This window comes from Leucopleurus acutus (assembly GCF_964270905.1).
Source record: "Leucopleurus acutus genome assembly, chromosome: 20".
In the NCBI taxonomy this organism is placed as follows: Eukaryota; Metazoa; Chordata; class Mammalia; order Artiodactyla; family Delphinidae; genus Leucopleurus; species Leucopleurus acutus.
Window position 1 is genome coordinate 19,048,557 of NC_139162.1, and position 18,730 is coordinate 19,067,286.

An 18,730-nucleotide genomic window follows, 5' to 3' on the forward strand; every position below is an offset into this window, starting at 1 on the left:
CCGGTGGCTGGCGGCGTCCACCAGCTTGACGGGGCGGGGCGAGGCGGGACAGGGCGGGGTGGGGGGGAACCCTGGACAACACGCGGGCGGTGGGAGTTCTCATTGCTCGGGATCCGGATACATATGCGGGAATAGGGCGACTTTCGGAGAACCATTAGCAAAGGCAGGAAGGAACCATTCCTTCCCATGCAGACCCCAAAACCGGTGCACCGGAGAGCCTCGCCTGCCTGCTCCCTCCTTGAATTCCGTGGGCTCTAGAGACCTTTCAGGCCCCCATATGTGAAACAGGTCCTGGAGAGACCACTGCTGGGTTGAGTTGGTTGGAGGAAAGGATCAGGGCCAGTTTCAGAGAGGGGAACAGGAAGGCCTGAAGGCTACTCATCAGACACCTTCTGGGTCTGGACGCTGCCCCTGAGCCCTGCCCGTCCGCCGGCCTCAGTTTCCCTGCTGTGGGGGCAGGCTGTCCTTCCTGCCACCATCTGACACCGGTAAGTCTGAGCTCTTAGCCAGGCCACGCAGTCACCACTCACTGGGTACTGGCATCTGCGGAGTCTCGGGCCTTGCTCTGGAAGCATGGGTGAGGACCCTGGCAAGGTCTGGGTACATGTTGTCCAAGCGGGCCAGAACCCAGTCTTTTCCAATGAGGGGCTAGAATACTGGCTCTCCCCTGGAGTGGGTTACGGTGGAGCTGATAGCTGACCTCACACTGGGGTAAAAGGGCCAGCTCCACTCCCCCACCCCTGCCATCAATAAGACAACACCGGTCCTCTCCAACCCCACCCTTCAGGCTTCACTCTGTAGTCTGTCACCTTTAGAGGTAGCAGGGGGCACTGACATCCTCTCCCTCGCTAGCTCTTACCAGAGACACACCTCACCCTCTCCCAGTTCTCCCCCTCTCCAGCCCCTCCTCTTTGCCTTCCTTTATAGCACCCCATTTTCTGTAGTCAGTAGACCTGGGGATTGCTTACAGAGACTGGGTTCTTCTTTCTGTTTGCCCCCACCCTAAAATATCATCCAGTCTCAGGGCTTCATCCGTCCACTGCTGAACATCCTGAGCCTTCCCCTGTGCCCAGAGCCTTCTCCTGTTCCAGAGCCCCTGATGACCCACCAGATCTCATGACCTTCACCAGAGGGACTCTTCTTCCTTTGTTCTCATCTCTGCAAAGCACCACTGTCCACCTAGGCTCCCACCCGAGTGAGGTTGGGCCTATCTGGAGCTCTCAAAACTGGCACCAATTGGACCCTGCCCACCTGGAAAGTCATCTCCTCAGCAAGGCATCCTCTGACCACCTTCTCTGAAGACAGCCTCTCCTTGGTACTCTCTGTCCCCATGTCCTATGGACTCATGCCTTCATGTCACCCATCACCACCAGGTAGCATGTGTGCCCGTGTGTGCTCACGCGCCTAAGCCTGCCTCACTGTGAGTCTCTAAGCTCTGTGGGGGCAGGGGCCACAGATGTCCTCATCACCACTGTCCCTGGCTCATAGTGGGAATTCAAGAAATATTTATCAAATGAGAGATTGAATGAAAGAGTAAATGCATGAACCCTGGACGTCCCCCTCTCTACCCCTACCTTAATTCAGCCTCCTAGTCCTGTAGATTCTACCTCCTTAACATGTTTCAGATTCGTTCCCTCCCTGCATCTCACCTCCCACTATTAGAACTCTGTTGTTTATTAATTCACTCAACAAACACCCACTAACCATTCAGGGCTGGGCAGCATGCTGGCCCCTGGGGTGGCAGTGGCACAAAGTTGTCCCTGTGCCATTGCTTGAGACTCTGATGAGGCAGCGGTGATTGTGGGGACTCACCAGGTTACTGTCTGAGGAACTCTTTCTTGGCCTGGAATTCTGGAATTCCACTTCCAGAAAATTCCCAATTGTAATAGATAACGCCCTTGCTCGTCACAGTCAATCAGTCTCTCTGTCCAGTGTCTGGCCACATCTCTGCATTGTCACAGCTGGTACCCAGGTCTGGGCCACCGTCTTTTCTGGCCTCCCTGCTACCTCCTTTGTACCCAACAGTTGTTGTCCACCCAACAGCTCGAGTGATCTTTTTGGGGTTTTTTTGGCTACATCTTGTGGCTTGTGAGATCTTAGCTCTCCAACCAGGGATCAAACCTGGGCCCCTTGCAGTGGAAGCATGGAGTCCTAACTACTGGACCGCCAGGGAATTCCCTCAAGTGATCTTTTAAATCATAAGTCAAGGCTTCCCTGGTGGCGCGGTGGTTGAGGGTCCGCGTGCCGATGCAGGGAACACGGGTTTGTGCCCTGGTCCGGGAAGATCCCACATGCCGCGGAGCGGCTGGGCCCCTGAGCCATGGCTCCTGAGCCTGCGCATCAGGAGCCTGTGCTCCGCAACGGGAGAGGCCACAATGGTGAGAGGCCCGCATACCGCAAAAAAAAAACAAAAAAACAAAATAAATCATAAGTCAGTTCATATTGGTTCCCCAATGCCCTCAGGATACGTCCAGACTCTGTAGTGAGGCCTCCAAGACCCAGGAGATCTGGCCTTAGATGACCTCACCTCCTCATCTCCCACCTGTCCTGCCAGACCTTCCTGCTCTGTTTCCACTACACCAGCCTCCCTGCGGATCCCTGGACATGGCCCCTACTCTCTGGCCTCTGTCTCTTCTCCCAGCCTCCTTTCTGGGATGCTCCTCTCCCTCATCCACTTGGAAAAGAGCTCAAATGTCACCTCCTCCAAGAAACCTGTGTCCTCTGGCTTTCCACTCACCCCTTCTGAGTACTCATCACTGCCTATTGTCCTTGTCTGTGACCACTCCTGGTTCCCCATCCTTTTTCCATCAGGGCCAGGCATGGATGGGGCTGCAGTGAGCAGACGGGACACCTGAGGCTTCACCTGGCCCTCTCCCCCTGTTCAGGGGCCTTGAGGGAGTGACAGCCTCCGAGGATCATGGGGTGCTAGAGGCCTGCCAGGCCTCTCCACAGCAACCAGTGAGCCAGGGGAGGAAGGACACCCATTTCACAGAGGCGCCATCTGAGGCTCAGGGAAGGCAGGGCCTTTCCATGGTCAGAGGAAGGGGCAGCATCTGAGCTCCAATTCCGCTCACCGAATCCTAATTAGTTTGGCTCTGTCTGAGTCAGGCATCATTCCCTGAGTATTTGCTCTGCTGGTGCTGGCTGGGAGCTAGGGCAGAGCACCGAATCATCACCATTTCTACCTTTGAGCAGTTCACATTCCTGAAGGGATGGGCTCTGGCCTGAGGAAAAAAAATCCCTCTAATAGATGGCAGAGGGTGGTGAGAACCATAGTGAACTCCAGATCCTCACACATGGTGCAGCTAGTTCCACTTTTGAAAGTAACGCAGTTCGAGTCCCAAAACGCAGAAAAACAGAAGCTTCCCTCGCCCCACCCCACAGCCCTCATGGCTACAGCTCTCTGGTGTGCAATGTCACCCGCCAGCTTCCTGTGACGGGACAGAATAAAGTCTGCCCCTTACTGCGCCTGTGCTCACATGCCTCAGATAGGATGTACACATTCATTCATTCATTTGCCAGATATTCAGCAAGCTTTCGTGGAGCCTGGTGTGTGCTCGGCCCTGGGGGTTCCAGAAGGGTGGACAGAGGTGAGGCTACCCAGTCCCTGCGCTTGGGGACTCACTGTCAATTAGGGCAGGTCATCCCTGAGTCTCTACACCTCTTATGTCACCAGTGTGAATGTGCGACTGTGATTGTGTCTGTGTGCACATTTATGTGTGTGAGAGAAGGTGTGTCCTGGTTAGGAAGGGCTTTGTAGGAATGGGGCAAGTTGTTGAGGCTCCCTAGGCAGGCAGGGGGTGGGTCTTTAGAGGAGCATCTGGGGCAGAGAGCACAGCAGAGTTCAAGGTACAGGAGGGAGGAGCAGCCTCCTTTGCTGGCGGGGAGCAGAAGCTTAATGTGGTGGGAGGATTGTGTATGTGTTGGGGATGAGGTCAGCCACGAGGGGCTTTGGGAACTGGCTAAGGAGCATGGAGGGTGATGGGGAGCCTGGGCTTTAAGCTGGGGAATTCTGTGGCCATATCTGTGCTTTGCAAAGGTCATTGAGGCAGTGCTTGGAGGGGGGCAGGTAGAGGCAGCTATCATTTCCCGGCCAAGGTCATGGTGGCCTGCGCCAGAGTGGAGGCAGTAGAGATGGAAACATTCAAGAGATGTTCAGGAGGCAAAATGGACGGCTGGGTGACCGATGGGATGTGAGGTCTAGAGAGGCAAGCATCCCAGATCGTGCCAGAGTTTTGGGCCTGGGTGACGGGTGTTTTTCAGTGATGTGGAGAGGCCTGGAGGATCAGGTTAGGGGAAGGTGATATGGTCACTTTCGGCAGGTGGCATCTGAGGGGTCTGGGGACTATCCATCCAGGAGGAGCTGTCCTGAAGGCAGGTGGACATGTGGGTAGAGGAAAGAGGTATCCAGGCTAGAGACAGCTTTTGGAGGCGATGATGGTCAACTGGCTCACCAAGAGATCAAATGTGAGAGGGACCAGGGCACTGTGCTCCGCTAGGGCACTTCAGTGGGTGGTGGGGGCAGATGCAGGCTTGAAGGGGGCTAAGTGTGGGTCTGTGGGTGTGCCTGGACCTGCCACCACCTCCACCTGCCTCCAGTCCCAGCCTGGCCCCTACTGCTCAATGTGTGTGTCAAAGGGCAAGGGCCAGGGATGCTGCCCGCGTTTAAGTCTTGGCTTTAGCACTCTCACCTTGCGGTTCCTGTAGCCACTTCTCTTTTCTGATGCTTTAACTGCACTCATCCATTCACTCACGAAAATTGCACTTTTAAGAGGTACTCTGTCTCATTAATAATCAACACAATGCAAATGTAAACAAGAGACTTTTTTTTGCCCTCTGAGATTGGCAGTGATGGACATGATGTATAAGTGGATGCTTTGTAGAGAATGGGAACTGGTTTGAGTATTTAAGAGTAGTTTTTTCAGTATATATCAGGATGTCAAGTGCAAACCCTCCTTTTCACCCTGAAGTTCCCACTTCAAGAAATTTAGGGCTTCCCTGGTGGTGCAGTGGTTAAGAATCTGCCTGCCAGTGCAGGGGACACGGGTTCGAGCCCTGGTCCGGGAAGATCCCACATGCCGTGGAGCAACTAAGCCCATGCGCCACAACTACTGAGCCTGTGCTCTAGAGCCCACGAGCCACAACTACTGAGCCCGCATGCCACAACTACTGAAGCCCACGCGATTAGAGCCCGTGCTCTGCAACAAGAGAAGCCACAACAATGAGAAGTCTGCGCACCGCAATGAAGAGTAGCCCCCGCTCGCCACAACTAGAGAAAGCCCACTTAGGTCAACAAAGACCCAACACAGCCAAAAATAAAAACAAATAAATAAATTTATATTAAAAAGATAAACAAATAAATAAAAAAAAGTAAAAGAAATTTATCCCAGAGACTTTCCTGGTGGCACAGTGGATAAACTCTGTGCTCCCAATGCAGGGGGCCTGGGTTCGGTCCCTGGTCGGGGAACTAGATCCCACATGCATGCCACAGCTGAGGAGCCCATGTGCCACAACTAAGACCCCATGCAGCCAAATAAATAAATAAATATTCTTTAAAAAAAGAAAGAAATTTATCCCAAAGGAAGAGGTATCCAGGCAAGAAAAGATGGGTCTAAGGACACTGATTGCTGGCTTATTCAATCAGAGGTAAAGGGATGGCACAGTCCTGGTGACCATCAGTGGGAGACAGAGGGTGAAGGAGGTTCGTGTGTGCCCTGAGATAACCCCTGGCCACTGAAAATGGATGTGGGGCATGGATTGAGCATCTACTATGTGCCTGGCATCATTCTGGATGCTGGGGACACAGAGGCAGACCAGATAGGCAAGGTCTCTGCTCTCAAGGAGTTCACACTCCAGCCCAAGGAAACAGACAATAACCAAGCTCACATATCTGTAAGATGACTTCAGAGAGAAGGAAAAGCTGTGGAGAAAACAAACCAGGGTGATGCGATTTGGAGCGATGGGGCTACGGTGCTACTTTAGTCAGGGTGGTCAGCGTAGGCCTCTTTGAGACAGTAACTTTGGAGCCAAGACCTGAATGTCAAGAAGGAAACAGTCACGAAATGATACAGAGAAAGAGTACAGTCAACCCTCTGTATCTGCGGGGGCTGACTGCACTACGTTATTTGATACAGGGACTTGAGCGTCTACAGATTTTGGTATCCGTGAGGGGGTCCTGGAACCAATCCCCAGAGGGTACCGAGGGACCACTGTATTCCAGGCAGGGGGAGCAGCTGGGGCAACAGCTTGGAGGTGGGAATGACCTTGCTCTATTTGAGTCATGTGGGCTAGGATAGAGGGAAAGAAGGTAAGGTCTGAGAGGTGGCAGAGTCAGGTCAGGCAGAGTAGGGAGTGAGGGTTTTATATCTCTGAATAGGGAAAGGGGCTCAACACAACAGACACAGAGGACTGGGGGAAAGCACCAGAACAGACACCCGTTCTCCTGTAGCAGGAGTCTCCTCCGGTCAAACCTGTATCCATTGCCCTGGAGAGCTGTCAGGAGGTCTGTCCCAGCAGTGGCCATCATCTCTGGGCATAATTTCACGTGGCTTTCTTTTCTTCTTTGTATTTACTTATACAAAGAATGGTTTTTAATAAACGTATCATACATGGCCATTACGGATTCAGGCATTACCAGGCCCGCCCCTGCACCAGGTGGGTTTAAGCTTCTAGTCCGGAGTCGCCAGGCTCGACAGGTGACTTCCCTGGGGACTCTCCCCCAGGTGGGGCTATCTCTGCCATTGTCCTGGGTGATCCAGCTTTGGCCTCCAGGGGCACCTGTGAGCAGGGCCTTGCTGGGGTGGGGTGACTGTGTCTCTCCGGCTGGGCCAGGCGTTCTTCCTTCCTTCCTGAGACTCCCTTCTCCTAAGGAACGAGTGGGAGGGACATCTGTGCCTCTCCCAGATCCTGGGATGAGTTGCTTGCCTGGGACTCTTTCACCAGGCCCCCTAGCAAAGGCTCCAGTGTGTGGTGTGTAGTTTACTTCTGAGTTCCTACCGCTATGCGAACTGTTCTGACAGAGACGTGGAGGGTGTCAAGGTGGGGAAAGGCCTAGTCACTAGGCATCTGGCAATACCCTCCGCACATGGGATAATGACCTGGAGGCTAACGATCTTCAAACTGACCCCTGCCCCAGCCAAGCCCAAGACATAGTCTTGGTCTTTGGCGCCACCACGTGGGAAGTCTCTACACTGCAGTAACAGGCTTCACAAAATACCTCCAAACTCCAGGAGGTGCCCACTTACCCCAAGCCACATTTTTGTGAATGGATAGTCACTGGACTGAGCAGTGCACAACTTCTTCAGCCCTATGCAGCGGTCCTGCTCACACTCAGACCTGGTTGCATATCACGGTCACAGGGAAGGCCACCACCACCATTAAAACCTCCTCCAGACTTGAGCCTTTTTGTAAAAGTTCCCTGACCCTCCACTTTTCAGTCCTCTCCGTCTTTGACCTGATCCACGTGTGTTGAACACGTATGATCTTCCCCCTCTTCTGAAACTCCCTCTGGCTTCTGTGACTGCTCCTCTTGGATTTCTAGCTGCTTCTCTGGCTATATCTCTTCATGCCCCTCTGTGGGCTCCTCAGGGTGCTGGGTCCCCTTCCCTCATCCTTGATTCTTTTCTCCAGGCCATCCTGACAGCTTCCAGGGCCTTGTTTCTGTTCCCACAGTGATGCCTTGAGTCTTCGCTCCCCATCTCTTGTGCCATTTCCCCACTTAAGATGACCCTTGGGCATCCCAAACTCACTGTATAAAGTCGACCCCATCTCTTCTCCTCAGAACTGCTCTCCCTCCCAGGTTCTCAGGTTAGTCTGGGTGGCCTTTCCCCTGACACCTCTTTGGCCATCAAGTTGCCCCATCTTCTCTGCCCCTTGGCCAGGGCACCATCTGCACCTCCTTTCTGGCCTCTTAGTGTTCTTGGTTTCACCCGGCCTGGTCCATTCTCTACAGAGCCGCTTGATGGCTTCTGCATATTAAACCCTGTCCCTTCTCACTTCCCCGCTGGCCCTTCATCTCTGGCCAGTTCCTCCCCATGAGGTCCTAGCTCAGCCAGACTGAACTTCTTTGTTCCGTGAATACATCCTGCTTTCCCACGCCTCCATATCTTTGCACAGGCTGTTCTGTGCATCTTTTTTCTGTTTCCTTCACCTGGTAACTCCTGCCTACCCTTTAGGTCTCAGCTCAGACACCACTTCCTCTGGGATACCTCCCTGGACCCCAGGCCAGGTCAGTAACCTCTTCACTCTCACAATGCCCTGTGCTTCACACATCACAGACCTTGTCTGCCTCCCCTCCCTAAAGGGCCACCTGCTCCTCTCCAGGGATCCCACACCAAGACTAGCTCTAGGTCGAGTCACCTGACTCTGTGCCTGGTTCTCAGATTCAGAGGTCCTAGATCTCAAAAGTCATCAAGTTGCAGAGAGAGCAAGGCCATGCCTGAGGCCAGTGAACCAGTGGCCAGGCTGGGATGGGAACCAAGACTCTTACCTTCCCTCCCAGGGCTCCCCTGCTCCCCCAGATGCCATTGTGAGTTGAGTAAGTCTCCTTGAGGGCCCGAAGGGCTTTGACCAGCAGAGAGTTGGCAGGCCTCTGGCCTGGGGGGAAGGCAGCCATCAGCCTGGGCTCTTGGGAGCCCAGAGAGGTGGCGGAGGCTGTCCCAGAAAGCAGACTGGTGACTCCAGGCCAGCACATCTGATGAAAGTGTTTAATGAGACTCCTTTCTCCCACAGAGCTGTGCAGCGGGAGTGTGGCCTAGAAGTCATGCAGGGAGGACTTGGATTCCTGAAGGGGGTGGTGGCAGCTGTTAGGGCCCCTGGGTTAATTATCTCCAGCGTCACACAGAAGAGAATGTGCTGAGGAGAGACCTCCCCCACCTGGCCTCGGCTTGTCAGGGCAAGGGTCTCTCCAGGACTCAACCTGCTCCCCACCAGGCTGGGGTCCGAACATCAGCTTGGTGTTCCCTCAGGCCTCAGCTCCCCCATCCCACTGCGGCCCCAAAGGGACTCCTGGCTCTTCCCTGAGACTTCTTTGTGGGGTCCCACCTCTGGGCCTTCGCTCTTGCTGTGCCCTCTGCCTGCTCCGTGGCTGGGCCCAGCTCCCTTGCTCAAGGAGCTCAGTAAACACTGGTGAATTGAATTGCTCTGTAAATAAACAAAGTGCCAAATAGGCTGCCTGGCACTTAAGAGATGCACCTCCCTAAATTTGCTAAGCAAGCAAATAACCCGAAATGAGAGAAGTGAAAGGATTCATCCAGTCTTTTCTTGTGCTTTTGTCCCCCAAACTGCTCGCCATTCATTTCTTCCAAGGAGCCCTGCTCTCTCTGATCCAGGCCGCTGCCTGAAATTTAGCCTGACTTTCAGTGTGTCTAGACAATCCTACCCTAGGTGTCAAGAAGCCTTCTAGGATTCCCACAGTGGCTCATACCCCTGAACCCTCCTCCTTGTCACTTGGCACAAGTATGATGACTTACTCAACGGCTGTGAGTTCTGTAGGACCAGGGACCACGGTGCCTCATGGACTACTCTACGCCCAGTGCCCAGCACAGGAACTTGATGGATGCTCATAAATATCAACTATTGCATTAGGAATGACTGTAGGCCTTGGAACACTGGGGTATTTTCTCCCTCTCTGAAACTGCCTGGATAATTTGCAGAGTTGGTTCCATCAGTCATTCCAAATTGCCCAAATGCCCAGGCTCTCACTTGAGCCCTGTCTGGTCCCTTGCTATTTCTCTAGTCTTTCTCACTGTTGTTTTTCTCCTTGAGTTCCCACAAGAGCATAGAGACTTGACAGTTTCACACTAAAGCTGAAAACCTTCCCCAAGCTTCCTCCTTGCTTGTTTCCTGGAATCTGCTTTCCAATCTCTCTTGGCTTATAAAGCCAGTGACTCATTTACTGAGCCAGGCGTCTCCACAAGGATTTCTTTCTTGCAGAAAATGTGAAAGGAGCGGGTGACACCGTCCTTCATCCCCATCCTCTCTTGGCCCTGGCTTTTTAAAATCTAAAACCCCAGATTTGTTGTATCACGAGAGGCGGTGGAATTGCTGGGTTTCCCCTTGACATAGGCAGCCCTCCTTAAACCAGGGCCCTTGTATCCCCAGGGGCTCACCTTAAGGCATTTTCAGAGCTTTCAGAGTTTTCAGATCCCCGACCTCCAGACTCCACAATGGCAGAGAATCACCTTTGTTTCCTTGCTAACCTTCCACATAATCACAACCTCTGGCTCTCCCTGGAAATCTAGAAAACTACAGGAATGTATCTAATGCCCTTTCAAGATGCCAAGCCTTCACATCCTTCATAGGCACTAGAAATCACACACATGCATAATTTCTAATTTGTGATAAAAATTTTCAAGTGAAAATGATAGAGTTTGCAGCTTGCACATCAGCTGTCCCTGGCAGGAGTTTTCACATTGAACTGGTGGGGAATTGTACAGACATCACCCACACTCACCCAGATGACCTGGGTGAGTGTGGGTGCCGGTCCATGTGAATTCTGAGAGAATCTGTGGCAGCTGGGAGGGGTGTGGGGTGGGATTTTGGGGACCGCTGATGCAACTGGTTGGATGGGGGTTGAATGAGGGTGTCCAAAAATCTTAGTGGGTGTTTGAAAGGCTAGGTATGTATTTGTGTTAAATTCCTGAGGGTTATCAAAGGCACTGCTTGAATAAAAAATGCTTTGCATTTTTTCATTGTTTTCCTTTCAGTGCAACAAAGCAGAAGGATGGCTTGTGGACAGTGAATTAACCAGGGTTAAACAACGTTTGAAAAACGATGCTGGAGGAGTCCAATAACTCTTATCATCTTCATAGTCATCATCAATAACATAGAGTAACAACAGTCATCATTTTTGAGGACCTAATAAGTACCATACGGCTGTATGCACACACACACACACACACACACACACACACACACACACACACACACACACTTGGGTATCATGGCACATACCAGTCAAGGTAGTCTTATCTACTGTGGGTCCCCTATTCTGCTATTCTACACTGGTCTTGGAACCTTTTACCCAGGACATATTTTATGGGATTCAGTGCAAAATACAAAGGTAGAGCACCTTGTTCAGAATGATTATGAATTTCAAGGTGGCGACAGCAGGGCATTAAACAAGTGTGGGACCCTTTCGAGCAGGTTGCCCTGTGTGACTAAACAGCTCTCAGGCCTGTGAAGCAGGTCCTGCTTTCACCTCTGTCTAGGTGCACTGCTCAAACTTTTCTCCACTGGGAAGATTTCCCCCCACAGCTGGGGGTGCAATGCAAGAGCAGTTCATTTTCAGTTTGTTTCTTTCACACCAAAACAACACGTCCTTGAACCAAGCTTGGGCTTTCTCCCTCTATGAGCCGTTTGCTGGGTACCCCACCTGATGCATGGGTGTGAGATGAGCGATAGGTATCAGTGCAACAGTGTTAGGTGACATTGGTATTTGAGCCACCTGTTGATAGAGATTACTTATACTATTTGGATCTGCCTAAGCTTGAGCTGGGATATACAACATCTAATTAATGACGGACTCGCTGCTTGGCCTGGCCAACCTAATGATTTTGTGTGTCGGCCAGCACCCAGTTCATGACAAGCAGGTCTAGCCACATGTTCACATGATGACCCACAGTCATGAACTCAGTCAATAACCAAGGTCAGCAATTTCTCTTCTAACGTTGTAGAAGAGAGTCCCTGTGACTCTCCTGTTGGGGCTTGCCCAAGGCTCCCCACAGCATCTTTCTCTGTGATGGAATCTACCTGATTGTTTGACATAAGCGGCAGGACTGCTCATACTGTAGCCTGGACCTGCTGCAGAGTCCACTCTCATTCTAGAAATCACTCGAAATTAGCAACCTTCCACATCACCTGATAAATGGAACAGTGAGAATACAAGAGAATTTTGTATTCTTCCTCCAAAACCCAAACAGGAACAGAGGCACAAAAACAGTGGAAAAACAGAAAGTGAATAGTAAAATCATGGAACTAAATCAACCGTATCAATAATATGAGTAATAATTAGATGTAAATGTACTACAATGCCGAGTCAAGGGCAGAGATTCTCCGATGAACAGAAAAGTAAGACCCAACTATATGCTGTCTATAATTACGCTCACTTTAAATATAAAGACATAAATAAGGTGAAAGTAAAGAATGGATAAAGATACGCCAAGCTGACAGTGAGCCTAGGAAAGCTGCAGTGGCAATAGTCATATCAGACGTGGTAGGCTTCAAGAGAATGGGTGTTAGTTATCCAAGCTAAACAGGGAAATCCATATGGATAAAATCATTCACTGGGAAGTCATAATAATCATACATGTGTGTATATGTAGTAACAGAGCTTCAAAATATTTGAAGAAAAAAACTGACAGAAAAGGGAAGAACTAGACGAATCTATAATAATCATTGAAGACTTTTATACCCCACACATCAAAGAATAAAATAGCTGGACTAAATAATAAGGAAATACATAGAAGAACAGTAGAACATTGTCAACTACCCTGACTGTAACGGACATTGATGAACACTAAACAGCTGCAGCGTTCATTTTCTTTTCCAGCAAACGTGCTACCTTCACCATGATAGACCATATGTTCACCCATCAAACGATATTCATAAAATTCAAAGAATGTGCCAAGTATGTTCTGTGACCACGGTGGAAGGAAATGAAAATGAATAACGATGAGATTCACAGAAAAATCTCAAACATTTGGAAATCATACAACACACGTAAAGGATCCGTAGGTCAGAGGAGACATTTCACAGGAAATTAGAAAATATTCTGAATGAAGTGATAATAAAAACTAAACATATAAAACTTGTGGGATATACTGAGGCAGTGATTAGGGAGAAATTTATAGCTTAAAACACTTACATTGTAGAAAAGAAAAATATAAAGTGGGGGATTAGTCCAGCAACATTCTCATGGCTTTGTGGTAACAATGCAGAGTATGAGCACTGCAGGGCAAGAGACTCCTCCTGGTTTCCCTGCCTACAGGCTCCCATCCCTCTCACATGGTAGCCCAGAATATCTAAAACACAAAACTATCTGTCACTCCCCTGCTCCAAACCCTCCCATGGCTCCCCACTGCTTCAGGGTGAAACTCAAAATGGACCTTGGCAAGGTCCATTTTTCTTTATTTTTAAAAAATAGTTATTTATTTATTTTTGGCTGCGTTGGGTTTTCGTTACTGCACACAGGCTTTCTCTAATTGCAGTGAGCGGGGGCTACTCTTCGATGCGGTGCGTGGGCTTCTCATTGTGTTGGCTTCTCTTTGTTGCAGAGCATGGGCTCTAGGCACGTGGGTTTCAGTAGTTGTGGCATGTGGGCTCAGTAGTTGTAGCTCGCAGGCTCTAGAGCGCAGGCTCAGTAGTTGTGGCACACGGGCTTAGTTGCTCCGTGGCATGTGGGATCTTCCCGGACCAGGGCTTGAACCCGTGTCCCCTGCATTGGCAGGCAGATTCTAAACAACTGCGTCACCAGGGAAGTCCCAAGCTGACCTTTTCTGACCTTGCTCCTGCTCAACTTTACCTCTCATGCCAGGCCTTGTTTGTCTGTGTGCTACATCTGGCTTCCTGAACGGTCCCTTGAAATCAAGAGTTTTTTTTTCTCCTCTGTCTTTTTTTGCTCTAGAATTAGGGTTGCCAGATAAAATACCTCGACTCCCAGTTAAACTTGAATTTCAGATAAATAATGAATAACTTTTTAGTATAAGAATGTCCCCGGGCTTCCCTGGTGGCGCAGTGGTTGAGGGTCCACCTGCCGATGCAGGGGACGCGGGTTCGTGCCCCGGTCCAGGAGGATCCCACATGCCGCGGAGCGGCTGGGCCTGTGAGCCATGGCCACTGGGCCTGCGAGTCCGGAGCCTGTGCTCTGCAACGGGAGAGGCCACAGCAATGAGAGGCCTGCATACCACAAAAAAGAAAAAAAGAAAAAAAAAGAATGTCCCCAATATTGCACGGGGTATATGTATATACTAAAAAAGTATTCATTGTTTATCTGAAGTTCAAATTTAACTGGGTGTTAATTTTATTTCTTTTTTATTTGCCAAATCTGGCAACCTTACCCAGAACTGGCACATGGTGTTCCATCTGCCCTTTCCTTGCTTCTCTGCATGGGTGACTCCTTTTCCTGAGTCAGGTCTCAGCTTAGAAATACTCTCCCCCAGGAAGACAGTTCTCCCTCCCCCTTTCTCAAGCTGAGGCTATAGTTGTCTCATTACTGTGCCTGAGCTGTGCCCCCCAGGCAGGGTAGGTCCACCTCATTCACTGCTAACTCCTCAATCCCTGGTATAGTGTCTAGCACTTGGTGACTACTCAATAAATACTTGTTGGGGCTTCCCTGGTGGCGCAGGGGTTGAGAGTCCGCCTGCCGATGCAGGGGACACGGGTTCGTGCCCCAGTCCGGGAGGATCCCACGTGCCGCGGAGCGGCTGGGCCCGTGAGCCATGGTCGCTGAGCCTGCGCGTCCAGAGCCTGTGCTCCGCAATGGGAGAGGCCACAACAGTGAGAGGCCCACATACCGAAAAAAAAAAAAAGAAAAAAAAAAAAAACTTGTTGAAGGAACAAGTGCTGACCTAGGTCCTAGCTATGGGGCTAGAGGGCTGGCCCACTTCCTGCCTTTCAAGCCCTTCCCCCCAGTAGGGGATGCATCAGTTATCTATCACTGCAAACAAACCACTCCAAAAATTAGTGACTTAGAAACACAGCAGCCATGTAGTTTGCTCACGAATCTACAAAATGAGCAGAGCTCAGCAGGCACAGCTCAGCTCTGCACCCCGCACCCCTAACCCCTAACACACACAGCTGGAGTAGGAGAATCCACTTCCAAGATAACTCACTCACATGGCTTTCAAGTTGGTGCTGTATGCTGCTTCTCTTCACATGTGCCTCTCCACAGGGTGGCTGGGGCTTCCTCACAGCGTGACAGCTGGGTTCCAAGAGCAGTATCTCAAAGGAGACAGAAAATGGCAGATGCTAGTTTTCTAAGGCCTAGATCTGGGAACTAGTACAGTGTCACTTCCACCATATTTTATTGGTTAAGTAGTTGCAGGGTCCATATTCAAGGAGAGGGGTCATAGACCCCTGTCTCTAAATGGAACAAGTGCTAAAGAGTTTTGTGACCGTGTTTTAAAGCTACCACAGGAGAGAATACTCACCACAAAGGAATTGACAGAGCGTATCATCAGCACCAGTCTGAGTGTATGACGGTTCATAGGATGCTTTTCTCTCCATGGTGTGCAGCACGGGCCAAAATATTCAGGGAGTCTTAGAGTGACATAGGGCAAGAGGGACAGAGAGAGGAAGCAAAGGAGCAAGACAGAGAGAGAGAGCAGAGAGAGAGGTGTGTGAGGTAAGGAAAGTCTTCCCTCGGAGCAAGAAGAATGTGAGCAACACAACCAATGTAGGCACTTCCGATAACGGTACCTGAAGGGAGGCTGCACAGTTGGCACCTGTCATGGGTCCGCTGGGATGTTGTAAACAGACAATTTCAAATTGAATTCTTTTCTTTTGGTTTTGAAAAAAAAATTAGTCTATAGAAAGCTGACAGAATAGTCAAATGAACAACCTACACACCTGTCACCTAGTGTCACTAACGGTTAACATTTTACCACATTTGCTCTTTGAAAGTAAGTTACAAACAAGACATCTCCCTCCCCAATCCTTCGGCCTGCATTCCCTCTCCCGCCCCACTCCCTCCCACCAACCTTCCCACCCAGCAGTGTACTCTCTGCACCAGTGGTTTCACTTGGGGTGATTTTGTCCCCCAGGGATTATTTGACAATGTCAAACGGAGACTTTTTTTGTGTGTGTGGTACGCGGGCCTCTCACTGTTGTGGCCTCTCCCATTGTGGAGCACAGGCTCCAGACGCGCAGGCTCAGTGGCCATGGCTCACGGACCCAGCCACTCCGCGGCATGTGGGATCTTCCCGGACCGGGGCACAAACCCATGTCCCCTACATCGGCAGGCGGACTCTCAACCACTGCGCCACCAGGGAAGCCTGACATTTTTTTTTTTTTTTTTTTTTGCGATACGCGGGCCTCTCACCGCTGTGGCCCCTCCCGTTGCGGAGCACAGGCTCCGGACGCGCAGGCTCAGCGGCCATGGCTCACGGGCCCAGCCGCTCCGCGGCATGTGGGATCCTCCCGGACCGGGGCACGAACCCGTGTCCCCTGCATCGGCAGGCGGACTCTCAACCACTGCGCCACCAGGGAAGCCCCTGACATTTTTTAAATTACATTTTTTATTGAGAAAAAATTCACATAAGATAAAATTCACCATTTAACCATTTTAAGGTGTTTCTTTAGTAAATTCATGATGTGATGCAACCTTCATTGCTAATTCTAAACCATCTCTGACTTTTCGACTTGTTGCACCTGAAGCGGTGCTCCTGACACCTAGAGGGCAGGGGCCAGAAATGCTGCTAAAGTCCCAGAAGAGGGAATTATCTGTCTCCAAAGTGTTGAGGCTGAGAGACCCCACTCTACACCATTAGAGCACCACATCACATCCAAGGAAATAAGCAGCCATTCAGTCGTGTCATCCCTACTGGTCTCAAGAATGCCTTTACAGCATTTTTATTTCAGTTCAGGAGGCAAGGTTCACATGTTTGGTTGTTATGTCTTTTTAGTCTCTTTTAATATAGAAGAGTATTCTCTGCCCCATACTCAGCCTTTTTGTCTGATTACTTTTTGTAAGAGTTCAGGCCAGTTTTAACACCTCATTCTGTTTCCATATTTTATTATTATCTTTTTTTATTGAAGTGCAGTTGATTTACAGTGCTGTGCCAATCTCTGCTGTACAGCAAAGTGACTCAGATTTACATACATAGACACATTCTTTTTTTTAAATATTCTTTTCCATTATGGTTTATCCCAGGAGGTTGGATATAGTTCCCTGTTAGCACCATATTCTGGATTTACCTGACTGCTTCCTCAAGATTAGATTCACGTTAAACAATTTTGGTAAGAATGTTATATTGGTGATTATTGCATCACATCAGGGGGCCCATAAGATGAGGTTGCTGTGCTATTTATGATGTTGAAACTGGGTGATGATGTAGTTCACAAGATAGAAGGTAGCTGCCCCCCATACCTCGTCCACCTAAGTATGGGGTCTAGGCAGCCAGCCTAGTTGGCTTACCCTTTCTGAAAAGTAGGCATGGCCTGGGGAGGGTGACTCTCACCCACTGGGGAATCCTCAGGCCCTCCTCCCTTCTTTCTGCTGCCTTACCTTCTGAGTTCAAGGGGAAGGCCCCAAGAGCTAGTGGTTCCCTTTGCCAACCCCAGGGAGCAGGCCCCAGCCCAGTTCGCTGGGAGGCCATGGGAGGACACCTTGTTCCTTGGTTCCCAGGAAGAAGAAAACTGAAGGGCAGACGTGGGCTGAACCCCTCGAGGCTGGAACCTGGAAGCTGAGGGTGTGGACAAGTGGGGGACAGGGGGTTGTGATGCTGGAAACTTCAGGGCCCAGTAGCATTCCTGTGATGAACAACTGGGCAAAAGCTGCACTGAGGTCACTCCCTACCTTCTTCCTTTCAGAACGCTCCATCCACCTTTAGGAACCCTCTTTAAATACCAATACCACCTCCTCCAGGTGGTATTTCCTTCCTCCTACCAGTGGTGCAGGAAGAAGGAAATCTTGACTGCTGTTCTCACAGCACTTCAGGCTAGAAAGAACCACTGCCAGGACAAAAATTCTCTCCCGTTACACTGGAAGTGAGAACTTGAGAACCTGCACAATGCTTTTTTTGAGCCAGCATTGAAGCAACGTATAAAAATTCAGTTTTCTGGCTTTTCTTGAAACATCTGAAGCTCTGGCAACACTGGGGCTACATCTCCACCTGGTGTCCATGGCTTCCCCTTTCAGGCCAAGCACGCCCCACACCTCCCCAGTATTGAGTATGTGTGTGGCTTTTAGTCTTACTCCTGAACCATTGCCAACGCTGAAGTTGAGAACTATTTCTCTGTACCCATGTCTCCAAAATAAGTATAACAATAAAAGAGAGGTCAAAGAGTCATGCGCTTCAGGGAAAATGAGAGAAGGCACATTTCTTTGTGGAACTGAAGAATATTCCTGTGTACTTACAATGCAATCAAAGGAGGTCTGTATTAAAAATATATATAGGGACTTCCCAGGTGGTCCAGTGGGTAAGACTCCATGCTCCCAATGTAGGGGGCCTGGGTTTGATCCCTGGTCGGGGAACTAGATCCTGCTTGTCACAACTAAGAGTTCGCATGCTGCAACTAAAGAGTCCGCATGCCACAACTAAAAAAAAAGAAGATCCCACGTGCTGCAACTAAGACCTGGAGCAGCCAAAATAAATAAATAAATATATTTTTAAAAAGTCAAGTTAAAAAACAAACGAACAAACAAACAAAAATATATATATGACCCTAAGTGTCATTGTGTCTTAGCATCATGGTTGGTTGCGAGGGGTTTCGGTGGAATGTCACACTTCTCAGTTTGACTCAGCTCCACCACTTACAAACTTTGTGACCTCAGACAAGACTGTTATGATACCCAGACCCTCTGCAGTTTAAGCTCTCTCTGCACCACCTGAACACAGCCCAACTGCTATCTTAGCAACAGAACACCCTGAGCACATGCTTTCAAGGCTGTGCTGAGGAAGAATGAGATCTCACACCTAAAATCATTCTTTTCTGGGCTGGCAATTTGCCCAGAGTCAACACCTGCCCAAGCCAAAAGCCAAACCTGGCTTACAAGGGCAGATTTTTGGCC